Below are 12,996 nucleotides of genomic sequence, written 5' to 3'. Positions count from 1 at the left end.
AATTGGTTTAAAAAATACAAAATCAGCATTTTTAATTTTTTGAAGTGCAAGTATAGATATAAAAATCAGATTGCATTAAGACAATAGCTGTTAAAAGTAATCCTGTAAAATATCAAAAATATTTTTTTTTTATAAAAAATCTTCAAATTTTAAATACATAGATTCAGTTGTAATTTTATCAATATTAAAATGATATATACAGACAAGAAAACAGTGATAAAAATATCAAAATACATTGTAACAGTTAAGACCCTTTTATATGATGATTCATGCAGAAAATTGGTCGAAGCATTTTTCTGGGCAATAGATATTCTTTCATTTACCCTTAATTCCTTTATCCCTGAGATAGCTCTCTAGCAAGAGAACGGCAAACCATTACATTTTTGTAATAAACATTTATATATGTATATAACTACTTCTGACAATCATCGATTAACACTGATTAATTTTCTAGATATTACAGTAATAACATGTATGTCAATAACAAAACCACAAAAATATAGTCAGAAATATTAAAACACTTACCATTAGACAAAATTTCATAGATAGTTTACCATTAAAACACTTCATTTTCAGCATTTTTTTAACACTTATCTTAAAAAAAAAGACTGCAGACTTGTGCATCAAAATATCACATACGATACATATTTGTAATGAGTGAAAAATTACTAGCCTGATCAAAGTTCGAAACTATACCTTCAAGATGAAAGACAGAAATGCTTTACTTTACCATTGAGGTTTGACAAATATTAATCAAGTATTATGCATTTTTATTATACGTACATTTTTAACGCAAGATTTTATGCTGAAAATGAAGTAATAATTAATGATGTTATATATTTCACAGTATATATTGTATGATGTTGCATATTGAAGTGTTAAGATATATTAAAAGTGTTCTTGTTTTTTCTGATTAAAATGATGGTTTTAATGACACTTGTTTGTTATCCCACAACCACTTTTTCACCTTTTTTTGAACTTCTTCAGCATGAGAAAAATGAATAATGTTTATTATACGAGGCTTGGCTGATAAATTATTGCACACTAGCATGCTACAGAGACAAAAGGTACTGTACGAGTTGGCTGTGGCAGCACATGATACCTAAAATCCCCCCCTCTACAAACCTGTGATAATGCATTGAAATCTGTGTACGGCCAATCTGTTAAAACAGCACGCAATGATCAAATTTTTAATGGCAGAAAATGTGAATCCTACGAATATTTTTCATAATTTAAAACTGGTTTATGGTAGTGAAACTGTTGACAGGACTACTGTGAATAAGTGGGCAATGAAATTTTGAGAATGTGAACCTGGTAAAGCGACAAATGAGGACGCACCTCGCAGCAGGCAACCAGTTTCTGTGACTAATGAGAAACATCGAAAGGAGGTGGATGATTTACTTCAAAGTGATCGGCGAATCACTCAGAAATGCATCACTATTTAGTTAGGCATATCTAAAGAACGAGTAGGCCATATTATCGAGCAATTGGGTTACGGTAAAATCTGTGTACAATGGATACCACACAAACTCACAGACGGCTCTCCGCAAACTGAAGTTTAAGCCTATTCTACATACGCCATACTCACCAGATTTGGTAGTTTCTGTGTAACTTCCATTTCTTCCTTTATCTTAAGAGGGATCTTAAAGGTAATCATTACATCACCAATGATGAGATGAAGGAAGCAGTGACCACTCGGATACGAGAAAGATCACCAGAATTTTTCAGTAAAAGGGAATGTAAAAACTTGTTACATGTTGGGAAAAATGAATCAGTGTAAACGGAGATTATATTGAAAAACAAATACTGCATTTTATAGCTAAGGTATTGTACTTTTATTCATTTTTTATTTCATTCTCTTTTCATTCCCATGCTACGCAAATATGTCCAAAATTTATCAGCCAAGCCTCACACAATACGCGTATAATATGCTATTTATCATTAATTAGGCTAGGTTAGTGAGCAAAGCAAGCGTAGGTTATGTTTTAAGTTATATTGAAATATGTACGATTTGTCAGTACATGGAGTCAACATATTCTAAACAAAAATCTACGCTCACTTCACTCACTAATTGACATATTTTTTTTAATACATTGTAATAGTACATTGTTTTTTTTTCAAAGTGAAAAAAGTGGCAGTGCGATAATAAACAAATACCATTTTAATATATATATTTTTAAACCATTATTTATATATACATATATATATATATATATATATATATATATATAGTAACTGGAATATTATGTATGAAAATAATAATATACATATAGTTATTTAATTTAAATTAACTATTACTTACTTCTATTTTCACAGTTGTTAGCCAAATAACATTCTATTTATCTTCTATAATACTACAAATAATTCACCATAAATTTAAATAAAATAGTGATTTTTATTAGTCTAAACACCGATTTGGCAGGATGATGATTACTTAATAACTATACGGCATTATACCACTATTGCACGATGATTACAAAGGAAGAGAGTGGAAGTCTATTGTAGTGTAGATAAGTTGACATATCCTACCAAACAGTACTAAATTATTAAAAATTCATTGGCATTAAAATAATAGTAAATAACAAGTATAATTTTAAGTATATTTTCTAACTAATAATGAAAATAAGAGGTATGTTATAGAAATTTTAAATATAAATATGAGTGCGTTACAGTACGATAATAACATGAGGCACAAAAATAAGAACACATTATTTAAACTTATTTTTTAATAAATAATTTTTTTTATTAACAATATATAGAGCACTAATATTTTTTTTTTTGTATAAAAATAAATTAGATTAGCAGTATTAATTATTCATTTAAGGTACTTACTTAGAAGACCGACATCAAATGTAAACTTTTTTTTTTTTAATGATAAGACAAAAAGCAATTATTAATAGTTATAGAAAATTATTCCTTTTATAGATTTACCCATTGGCATTTCTCTAGTAATTCATGCTATTCATATGACTGGTCACTGGCATTCAATTAAGTTAATCTATAAAGAAATGATTGGGCAGAAAGTATACAAAATCTAACAATATTTGGGTTGATGAATTACAGCCTATTGTGAGGCAGAATAACTTAAAAATTTATTCTATTATCTACTCAGTTATTACCTTATTATAATTAATGAGCTTGTTCTTGTATCAAATTTATTTTTATTCTTTTAGATATTGTGTCTATCGTAACTTATCATTTTTTTAAAATAATTTATCTGTTCTAGCAATGAATCAATAACACTTGTGATGATTTAATTTCAAATTATGTTCTTGTATTTATTGTAGTTTATGAATTACTACTTTAGTACTAGAATCCAGCAGCTAACATGGAAGTTGATGTAAACATTTTTTAATAGCTTATTATTTATCTACACTTTTAAAGTTTAACAATTATTTTTTATAATTTAATGTCATAATATTTATATACTTCAAAAAATTTGACTTTATAATTACTTATTAGCTAATTGTCATCGAATTTGTTTCTACAGTGTAGTCCATCACTGTAAAGTTAAATGTAAGTTAAATGGTTTGTTAATGCAACTTAACTACAAAAATAATCAAATCTTTTTGGCTTGCATTTATTACATTAACCACAATCAAAATTCAGATAGGACAAGAAACAAGAAATATTAATAGTGAAAGATATTTGATAGGAAAGAAGAGTTTATTGAAAATTCAGATTACCTATGTACACAAAAGGTTTTCAAGTAGAGTGTCTTCACTAAGATGATTGATAGTGTTGACAACATTATTTGGTAACTTATTAATTGATAGTTTATAAGTATTTTATATAACTTTATGTTTAATAAATAATTTAGAATTGCATTAATACTACATACAGGGCCAGACACAATCATTAAGGCGTTCTGTACAAGAACATTGGATAATTGGATAATACGAACCCTTCCATTTTTATTGTTATGAAGCAACTAACTTATTACCAAAATTGGAAAGATTTCTTTTTATAAAAATAACTGCCATCTCATTACAATAATTAAATACACTTTTTCAGAATTACTTTTTTGTGTAAAAAAAAATTAGGCTGCACCTGTTGATACAGGATGAAATCCTTTGAAGATTTTCCTATTGCAGCAATTCTACAGTGAACAAGCAATAAATGAAATTACACTAATTCTAGGGACCTATCATTGTGTGACCTAACTGCATCCATCCACTGCCCTCAACAGCATAATACATAAATATAGTATAAGCTATCATCTTAGTAGGCCAAATGTTATAGTTAAGCTATCCAGATATCACCATGCACTGAGGAACAAAATTTCTTTCTGTTCACTCACTAGCATTTCTAGTTGCCAATCAAATTCCAATATGCATTCAGAATACCAGCAAACGATACATAAATCAAACCTCTCTGGGCTCTTCCAGTGAAGTTCTGCAAGAGCAACAGATGTTTAAGAATCAGCCTGGGTCCACCAAATGCTAAAAGGATTTCCATTTTTTCTTTAAGGTAGTCATTTGGTTCCACTCATTTCACTAATAATTAACCAACCATAGAAACCTACTATACAGCATGGAGCTCAGAACTAGCCAGTGAAAGATATGGCAAAGTCCAGCAACTACAAAGTTGGTTTGAAATACACAAGTAGCCATCGACAGTGTTCTATAGAAAATAGAACAATTTGCAACTTTTAAAGTCAGTCGTAATAGTATGTTGTACTGCCTCATTAAATACATAGTATTCAAATGTTATCACATTTTGCAAATTACTAGATTCATCAAATGGATTAAGTCACCTACTGTAATCTACTGATATCAAACACATCTTTGAAATTTTATAAAGTTTTATGAAAAATAAAAAGTAGGGAGTGTTATTCATAGATACTTAAACTCTACAGAGACTTTCTGAATGCATACTGCATAATCATATTATCTGTCACCCCTTAAAACTGGACTTTAATCTTATATAGCAACTTCTTTTACCATTAACTGTTTAAATTTCTTACAAAAAAGAAAAATGATTGTAAGGCATCAATCTTCTAAATAAGTGCCTACATAACTACACAATTATAGTTCACATGTTAAGTTTTACCTCTTTTTCTAAATAATATCAAATAAATTAGACCAGAATTAAAAATATATTGAAAATTATTCTTTTTTTAATTAGCATAAAAATAAATTTGTATTTTTTTTAATTTTCAAAATATCACTTTAAACAAAATATATATGTAGATTTCATGATATATTATCTTTTTTTCACAGATGATAAAAATTAAAGGTAATCAGAATCATTATTTAAAAAGAATATATATATATATATATATATATATACCATTAAAGTATACATCATACTTAATAACAGTATTTACTTTTAAATTAATTCTGAAAGAACGGAAAGAAGCTACATTATTTCTCTTTGCTTTCTTAAACCTTGCTTATGTAATAATTACTTAATTCCTTACTTCATAATTACAAAAAATGTAAAAAAGATTGGTTTGTCTGTTTGAACATCCAGTTTATTAGTGTTTTATTATTATAAATTACTGCATAAATATATTGAATGATTTACTGAACTCATTGGTTTATACGTTCCTTATGCAAATATTTGTCAATACAGATAATTTTTATAAAAATGATCCCAAAATAATCTCATCTGTAGGAAGATGCATCATGTATTCTATCAAGACTGCTGATTCAGTACACCTTTTGGAACAACCATTAACTTTCTATGGTTTTGAACAACCAAACATATTGTAAATGCAAATATATGTAGCGACTTTATTTATAAAATTAAATAAATGTATTTATATCGATTGTTACATATTAATTATATATGTTATTCCAAGTAATTTTATCTTCATGATGCTGTTTACCGATACATTTATATAATATAGTGCCTACATTTATATAATATAATGTACTTGTTATATTTTGAATTTTAAATTATGATGAAGAATTTTACTGAAACCAACACAAAGGAGACTGTTCTCTTGTAATTTTCCTCCCCAGTGATGCCTAGTTGCAGATAATTTTCATGGGAGGAGATAGCAAGATCCTGAAGTGTATACAGAGGCCCTTTAAAATTTAAATTAATTAAATGTATCCAAAACTCATATTTTGGTTTTTATATTAGTAATAACGTGTGCAGAGAGAAATAGTGTTTACATGTAGTTACCGATAAAAACTTGAAATAAAGTAAATTTATTTATGGACAATTTTTAACATCAAATTTTTTAACAAAACTTATTGATAAAAATATAAATTCTCTTTTCCTTATTACTCACAAACCCTGATTATCCAAGATGATACTCTTAAAAAAGACCAAAATGCCATTAGATAATAAGATTAGTTAAAAAATTCATGTAATTAATTCAGAATAAATAAAGAATATCAGGCATAATAATAATATTGTTAATAAATTCATCATAAATATAATAGTTTTTAATCTCTTTTTACTGTAAATATATAGAATATCACATTTTGTGCACGACAGTGAAATGCTTTAAATAAATAACTTATAATTATTACACAAAATTTGTAAATACATTATTATAGCATCACAAATAAAATGAATTAATCATTAAACGTCTTAACAAATTTATTATATTAATTATATTTAAGAAGTGAAGTGAATTTTACGGTAATAGAAGTCAAAATAAAATTATAATATGGAAAAAAGTAAATAGTTTCTACAAAACTATAACATGGAAAGTAAATCGTTAACCCAGACACACCGAAGCTATATCATTGTATCTTAATATAGAAATTTACTAATAATTTATACTAAAATAACAATACATACATTTTTGTTGCAATTATTAATGTAGTAAAAAGAAATAACATCCTCATGAAATATCAGTTAAATTAGCTAATTTTCAAAGTGATGGTACGAGTATATTACTGAAAATATCATGCATTTTTCAGCCTTTATAAATTCTCTGATCATAACCACCACAATACTCAATAATTATCAATTCATTACTGTACGTGTACACTAAGTTACAAGAGCACAGATTTAGCAATGTCAGATAGTTATATGTATATTATTGAAATACCATAAATAGGTACAACTTAGCTGTACAAATAGCATTCATCACTAGCAGTACACAATGTAATTTTAAAAAACAGCTTGTGCCGTTAGTAGTGTATTATGTTCTCAACACATAAACATGACTGTACTAGTGGTATCAATCTTACACACATTGAAACAAATTCTACTAACAACTGATTTAATGATCACCTTGACCATGTTATAATTATTTTTATTTTATGTTATAAATAATAAACAAAATTAAGTTATTATTTAATATTAATATTGTGTTTATCCATAAATAAATATAAATAAGTTTGTAAAGTACAAGATATATTTTTAATATAAAATTATTTTTTTAAAATTAAGTATTAAAAAAAAAGTTACTTTTAGTAAAAACATAAAAAAGAGACAAAATTATAAGTAACTTAGAGGAATATAACTTTAAGGAAATATAAGGAAGACCAAAAAAAAAGGAAGAACAAACAAAAAATAAAAGAAAGAAAGTATGTGGGCTCTATTGAAACAACGGGAGGAGAAAGTTAAGAAGCTGGAAGATTAAAGGCTTTTTCACATCAACAATAAACTTATTAATAAATGGTGTTTTTGTTTTTTTATTTATTATTGTATTATAGACAAAAGTTGTAAAATTTAATATAAAAAGCTGACAATTTTTTTTTCAAATTATATTTAAATATACTGATAATAGCAATAAATTACTTTCATTTAATATTAAAAAAGAAAATGTCAGAAGTAAATGTTACAACCATAATTGGACACAATTTCTATGTTGAAATATTTCTTAAAAGTAGGTGTACCCTTTATGTATAAAATAATAATAAATAACGTGTAATAAATTATCACTTTTAGTGGTTGTTTTTTTTTTTTGACAGTGGTCCCAGGAATTGACATTAAAATTTAACAAAAATTCTTTTATGACAGACGATAAAAGAAATTACTTAAAATAAATATTTGTATTGTAGACTGAATTCAATTAAAGATAACGTAGAAGTATTTTACTTATTTCAAATTGTTTTCAGTAATGCACAACAAATCATGCTCTTCAAATTAGTGTCGCATTTGAGTTGACTTACAACCATTCTACAATAATAAATTAATGCTGAACATACGTTGTCTACAATAAGCATCAACTCAGTTTAATGAATGTAATGGAATTTTTAATCAAACTAAGATCTTATTCTCTACATATCGTAAGTTACAGTAATCAAGACATTTCATGTAACTAATATTTGTAGAAGATTCTAAAAATATTCTACCAATAAGATTTGTTGATTATTTCTGTGGCCAGTATATATTAGAAATAATTTTATTTGAAATTGCAGTGCAACAATAACAAGACTAGTCTGATGAAAATTACTGAAATATACTTAAAATAATTTGATTAAAATAAAATAATTACATTATATTTTATAATTGGTTAAGCTTGTTAAAAAAAAATTAAAATTTTTAGATCACAGTAATAAATAAAGTTCATATTTAAATGGTTTCTAGTAAGCATTCAGTAATAACAGCTTTTGAACTTATGATCATTTCAAATTTTCATTGACACAATCATAGCGTTTAGTGGGATTTATTTTAAGATTAATTTTTTAAAGAACTAGCAAACAATTTGTAATTATTCATTCAGAAGTGAAGATTTAATAGGACTTGAAAAAAAACTGGAAATGATACTATGATTTACTGATAGAATCAACTTTTTATACTATTATTGAACTCTATATATATATATATATAAGTGGTCAAATATTCTTAAATTAAAAAATGTAATATTAATATATTTTTTAAAGGAGCTGACAAAATTTTGCTTAATCAGTAACCTGAAATAAATAAAAACTATTTTCCATTATTAAATTTAATAACTTTTGAAAAACAAAAAATAATAATTTTAGGCACTTAAATAATTATTTCCCCAGATTACAGAAAACCAAAAATTTCATTATATATACATATTAATTATTTTACAGAATTTTTGGTAAGAATGTAAACTGAATTTCCTTACATTTGAGATTGGAAATCTTTCAAAATGTTAACACCACATGATAACACACATGTAAGATAACATTACAATGGCTAAAGTCATACTTAATAATCAGTTCCAATTGATCCCCATTGAATCCAGCACAAGATTCAGTTCATCGCATGATTTTGGCATTTGTTAATGGGTAATGATTGTAGCAACCAAAACCATTTTGGATTAAAAAATTCTGTTACCAAATTGTATAAGGGGAGGACAGAAAAATAATTCCCTGGCACAACTACTGCTGATGTACTAAATAATACAATAAATTGGTTTTCAGAAAACACTTAAATTAGATGTCTTCTAGATAGAGTGAGTGATTAATAAAGTCCCAGCTATATCTTCTTGTAAATAGCTCAACAATTTCAATTTTTTTATCTTCTGTTTGCTAAACAAGTTTCAATTATCATTCTGTGGGAACAGGGAATAGTAAAGGTTGAAATTCACTGAGAACTTCTTGTAGTTTATAGGCTTAATGTGATGAGTATGCATCAGGTAAGATACTGTAACAGTCAAATAAGTGTGATGAATGAATAAAGAACCAAATGCCGTTCCACATCAGTAGATCTTGTTTCAGCAATTAAACAAGATTTATGTGGTAATAGCCAAATAACACTCAAATATTTGGAAGTGTAATTCACTTTCCTAGATTACATAGTCAGGGGCATTACTCATGATTATCTAGGGTTCAGAAATAAGTGTAGCAGATGGTTTTGGACGTTACTCATCATCTCCAGTTTACATAAATCAATAAACTCTTGGAGTAAATAATTACTGCTGATGAAAAGTATGTGTAATCCATTACTGTCCTGAAACAAAATCCCAGCTCATGGTGTGGGAGCATCCTAAAAAAGAGCAAAGAGAGAGAATGGTGGCATCAATAATTTCCCATCTCTTAATAATACAGATTTGATTCATGAATTCATCCTAGACAGATGCATCAACTGAGAGGGAGAATATGATACAAAAATAATGTACATAATCAAGTACGTGTAAATATTTTTGTAAAAAAAATTTTTTTAAAAGTACTGGAACTGAAAGATTAATTTTCTGATTTTCACGCATAGCAACTTAAATAATTATTAATGCCTTTTAATTTCCTTAGAAAGCTACCATAATATAGTAAATTTATTTAGTTTCATAATTAAATCGAAAAGGAATATTGGAATCTATATTATTATTTTTTTCTAATCTAATTTCTCTAATCAATTATACAGTTGAATCTAAATTTAATTAAGTGCATGTACTCATAATTATAAGAAAATAAATTTAAAAAATCACTAAATCTTTGAATGTCTAAATGTTTTAGAATTCTAAAAATAACACAATAATAATGAATATAATATAAATTAAGGAGTATTGAATTCATTTTTATATTTTTTTATTTTATTAGATAATGAAATAGGAAGAATAATATGTATTTCTAGTGGTAAGAATAATAACACAACTTGAAATTAAGAAATTAAAAACAAAAGTAATGATAATGTATATTATCATATCTAACTGCGCAGTCACCTTGACTTGAGCAGAAGTCCCATAGCCATAAAAGTGTTATTACATATTATAGTATTCTGTAAAGATTAAAATCATTCAAGACTGTTAAATGATTTGGCATATAGTTTTGTCCACATAGTATACCTCCTGCTGCCATGTTCTCTGCTTGTTGCACTAATCCACTTTAGATCAAATACTCTATATAAAAACAAACTAGGAAAAATCTTTGGCATAAAATATTATCATAACAGCATGTAAATCACAGTTTTATCAAATGTCTTTTAGCCGTATTTTAAAAACAATATTTTTTTTTAATATTTTTTCACAGATATATTAATTTAGCTGATGAAGTAGCTATTGCTATGAACACTCATGAATAAATTTGAATTAAAAGCAATATAGTGAGTCATTAAGAAAAAAACTATTCATTAATAACAAATAAATTAGGTTAAATATAAAAAAAGCAAGCTGTTTTCATAGCTGTGGCCCACACCAGAAACACAGACACCTTATAGTTAGAAAGTTGTATCATGAGCTTTATGATTAATCTTGCAGAAGACAGTACTGAATATTTTGACTTTTCTTTTTCTCAAATGAAATATTTTCCCTTTTCATCCATAAGGTTCTGGATGAAAGGAATTTATAATTAACTTACCATTTTTACATTATAAGATTCATCTCACTCTTATTATTTAAAAAAAAAAAAGTAGAAATGTAATGACTGTAAACTAAATATGATTCTGCAGTTGCTTAAGAAATTAAATAAAGAAATACATATTAAAGGAGTTTTATTAATCATATAAAATTATAATTATGATGTAGATGAAAGGTTTAGTATTCAATAAAAATATCTATCAATAATTGACACACTACAATAAATTATCATTCAAATATATTTACTTAAAATTTACCGTTTTCAAAATTATTCACATAGAACTGCAAATCACTTGCTGATAACTATTGTATTAAAATTATTTTTTATTCCATTATGTTATTATATAGTGTAGTTTTTCCTGTATTTACAACCAACAAAATTCTTCAACTGAATTTATTTTTAAATAGAAGTAAAACCATAAAAAATTTAATTATTTATTTCTTTTGAATTTTCTTAAACTCCCGTATAAATTTATATTTTGTGAAATCAAGGGTAAATTCCCAAGATACTTCAGCTGTGAATGTTTTTGTGCCCACTCAAAAACTAACCTAACTTATTCAGGTGTATATCACTGACCCTTTTTAGCCTTCTGGAATATCACATTCAAAGAAAAAGTGATCCTGAGGATAAAAAAAAAGTGATCCTGAGCTTCATATTCTACTGTATAATCAGGAGTCCCTAGGAACTGATATAAACAGTGCATCAACCTGGAATGTAATCAATTCATAGCACAAAATACATCTGGAAAGATCTACGTCCAGTAATAAAATTAGGACCTTCCTTAAATATACTTTAAAAAACTAGACCTGGAGACTAAGAAAATCTTACTGGTTTTATAAATTATAATATTCCTGGCTTCAACCTGGAAATTTATGCCCAGTTTCATTATGCTTGTTACGAGCTCACTTAACAACAGAAATCTTGCTCCAATTTCTTGGAGTGGGATTTTTAATGTTGGCATCTGTATTAATAATTTTTCTTGAAAAACTAATTACAATAAATAAACCTAATTCAACAAAAATCATTAAAGACAATGGAAAAAATGAGAAGTTACAGGTCAAAAAAACAAAAGATTTCAACAACACATGTAATCAAAATATAAGTTTTAAGATTATTTGATCCCTTTATTGTATGTCATTCTAGTTACCAAACATAAGAAAGAAATTGCTTTATTCATTCAAAAACTAGCTCAGAATGTTTTAAAAACAGTGTAGCACAAATTTATCCTCATATTTATAGGTGCTGGTGAAATCATTATAAGTATGATAAACTTGAAAATGTCTGGATTACATCTATATTACAAATTTATAGTAAAGATAAACTTTATACACATGTATATGCTACTGAAAAAGTGGAATTTCCTAAAAAAAAACCTATACGTGCAGTTACTCAGGAAAACAACTTTTTCAGCACTTGAATAATTTCTTAGCAGATTTAGATGTCTAAGAGTCATTGATAACATAACAATTTCTCTTAATTTAATTGTAGTCTTGACCTGTACCTTGCTGTTCAGACAAGTATATGATGAATTATTTTCCTCAGTACAATACTTTGGAATATTTTCAAGTGAAAATTAGATTAAATGTTTCTTGTATAGTTACATAAGCTCAGCATCGCTTGAAAGAGGATTGAAATTCTTTAAAATACAAATTAAATAAAAAGTTTAGAAAAATATATACTAAATCACAAATAGAAAATATCATGAAAGCCTTAACACTTTACATCTAAAAAAACAAAATAAAAATAATAAAAGTTAATTTGTACGTTTTCTGCATGTCTGAATGTTTTTACATTCCTGTATATTTGGTAACTTAACCTT

This window comes from Lycorma delicatula, chromosome 9, assembly GCF_047948215.1.
Source record: "Lycorma delicatula isolate Av1 chromosome 9, ASM4794821v1, whole genome shotgun sequence".
Lineage (NCBI taxonomy): Eukaryota > Metazoa > Arthropoda > Insecta > Hemiptera > Fulgoridae > Lycorma > Lycorma delicatula.
The sequence above is the reverse complement of the archived record's forward strand: the minus strand, read 5'-3'. Positions refer to the sequence as shown.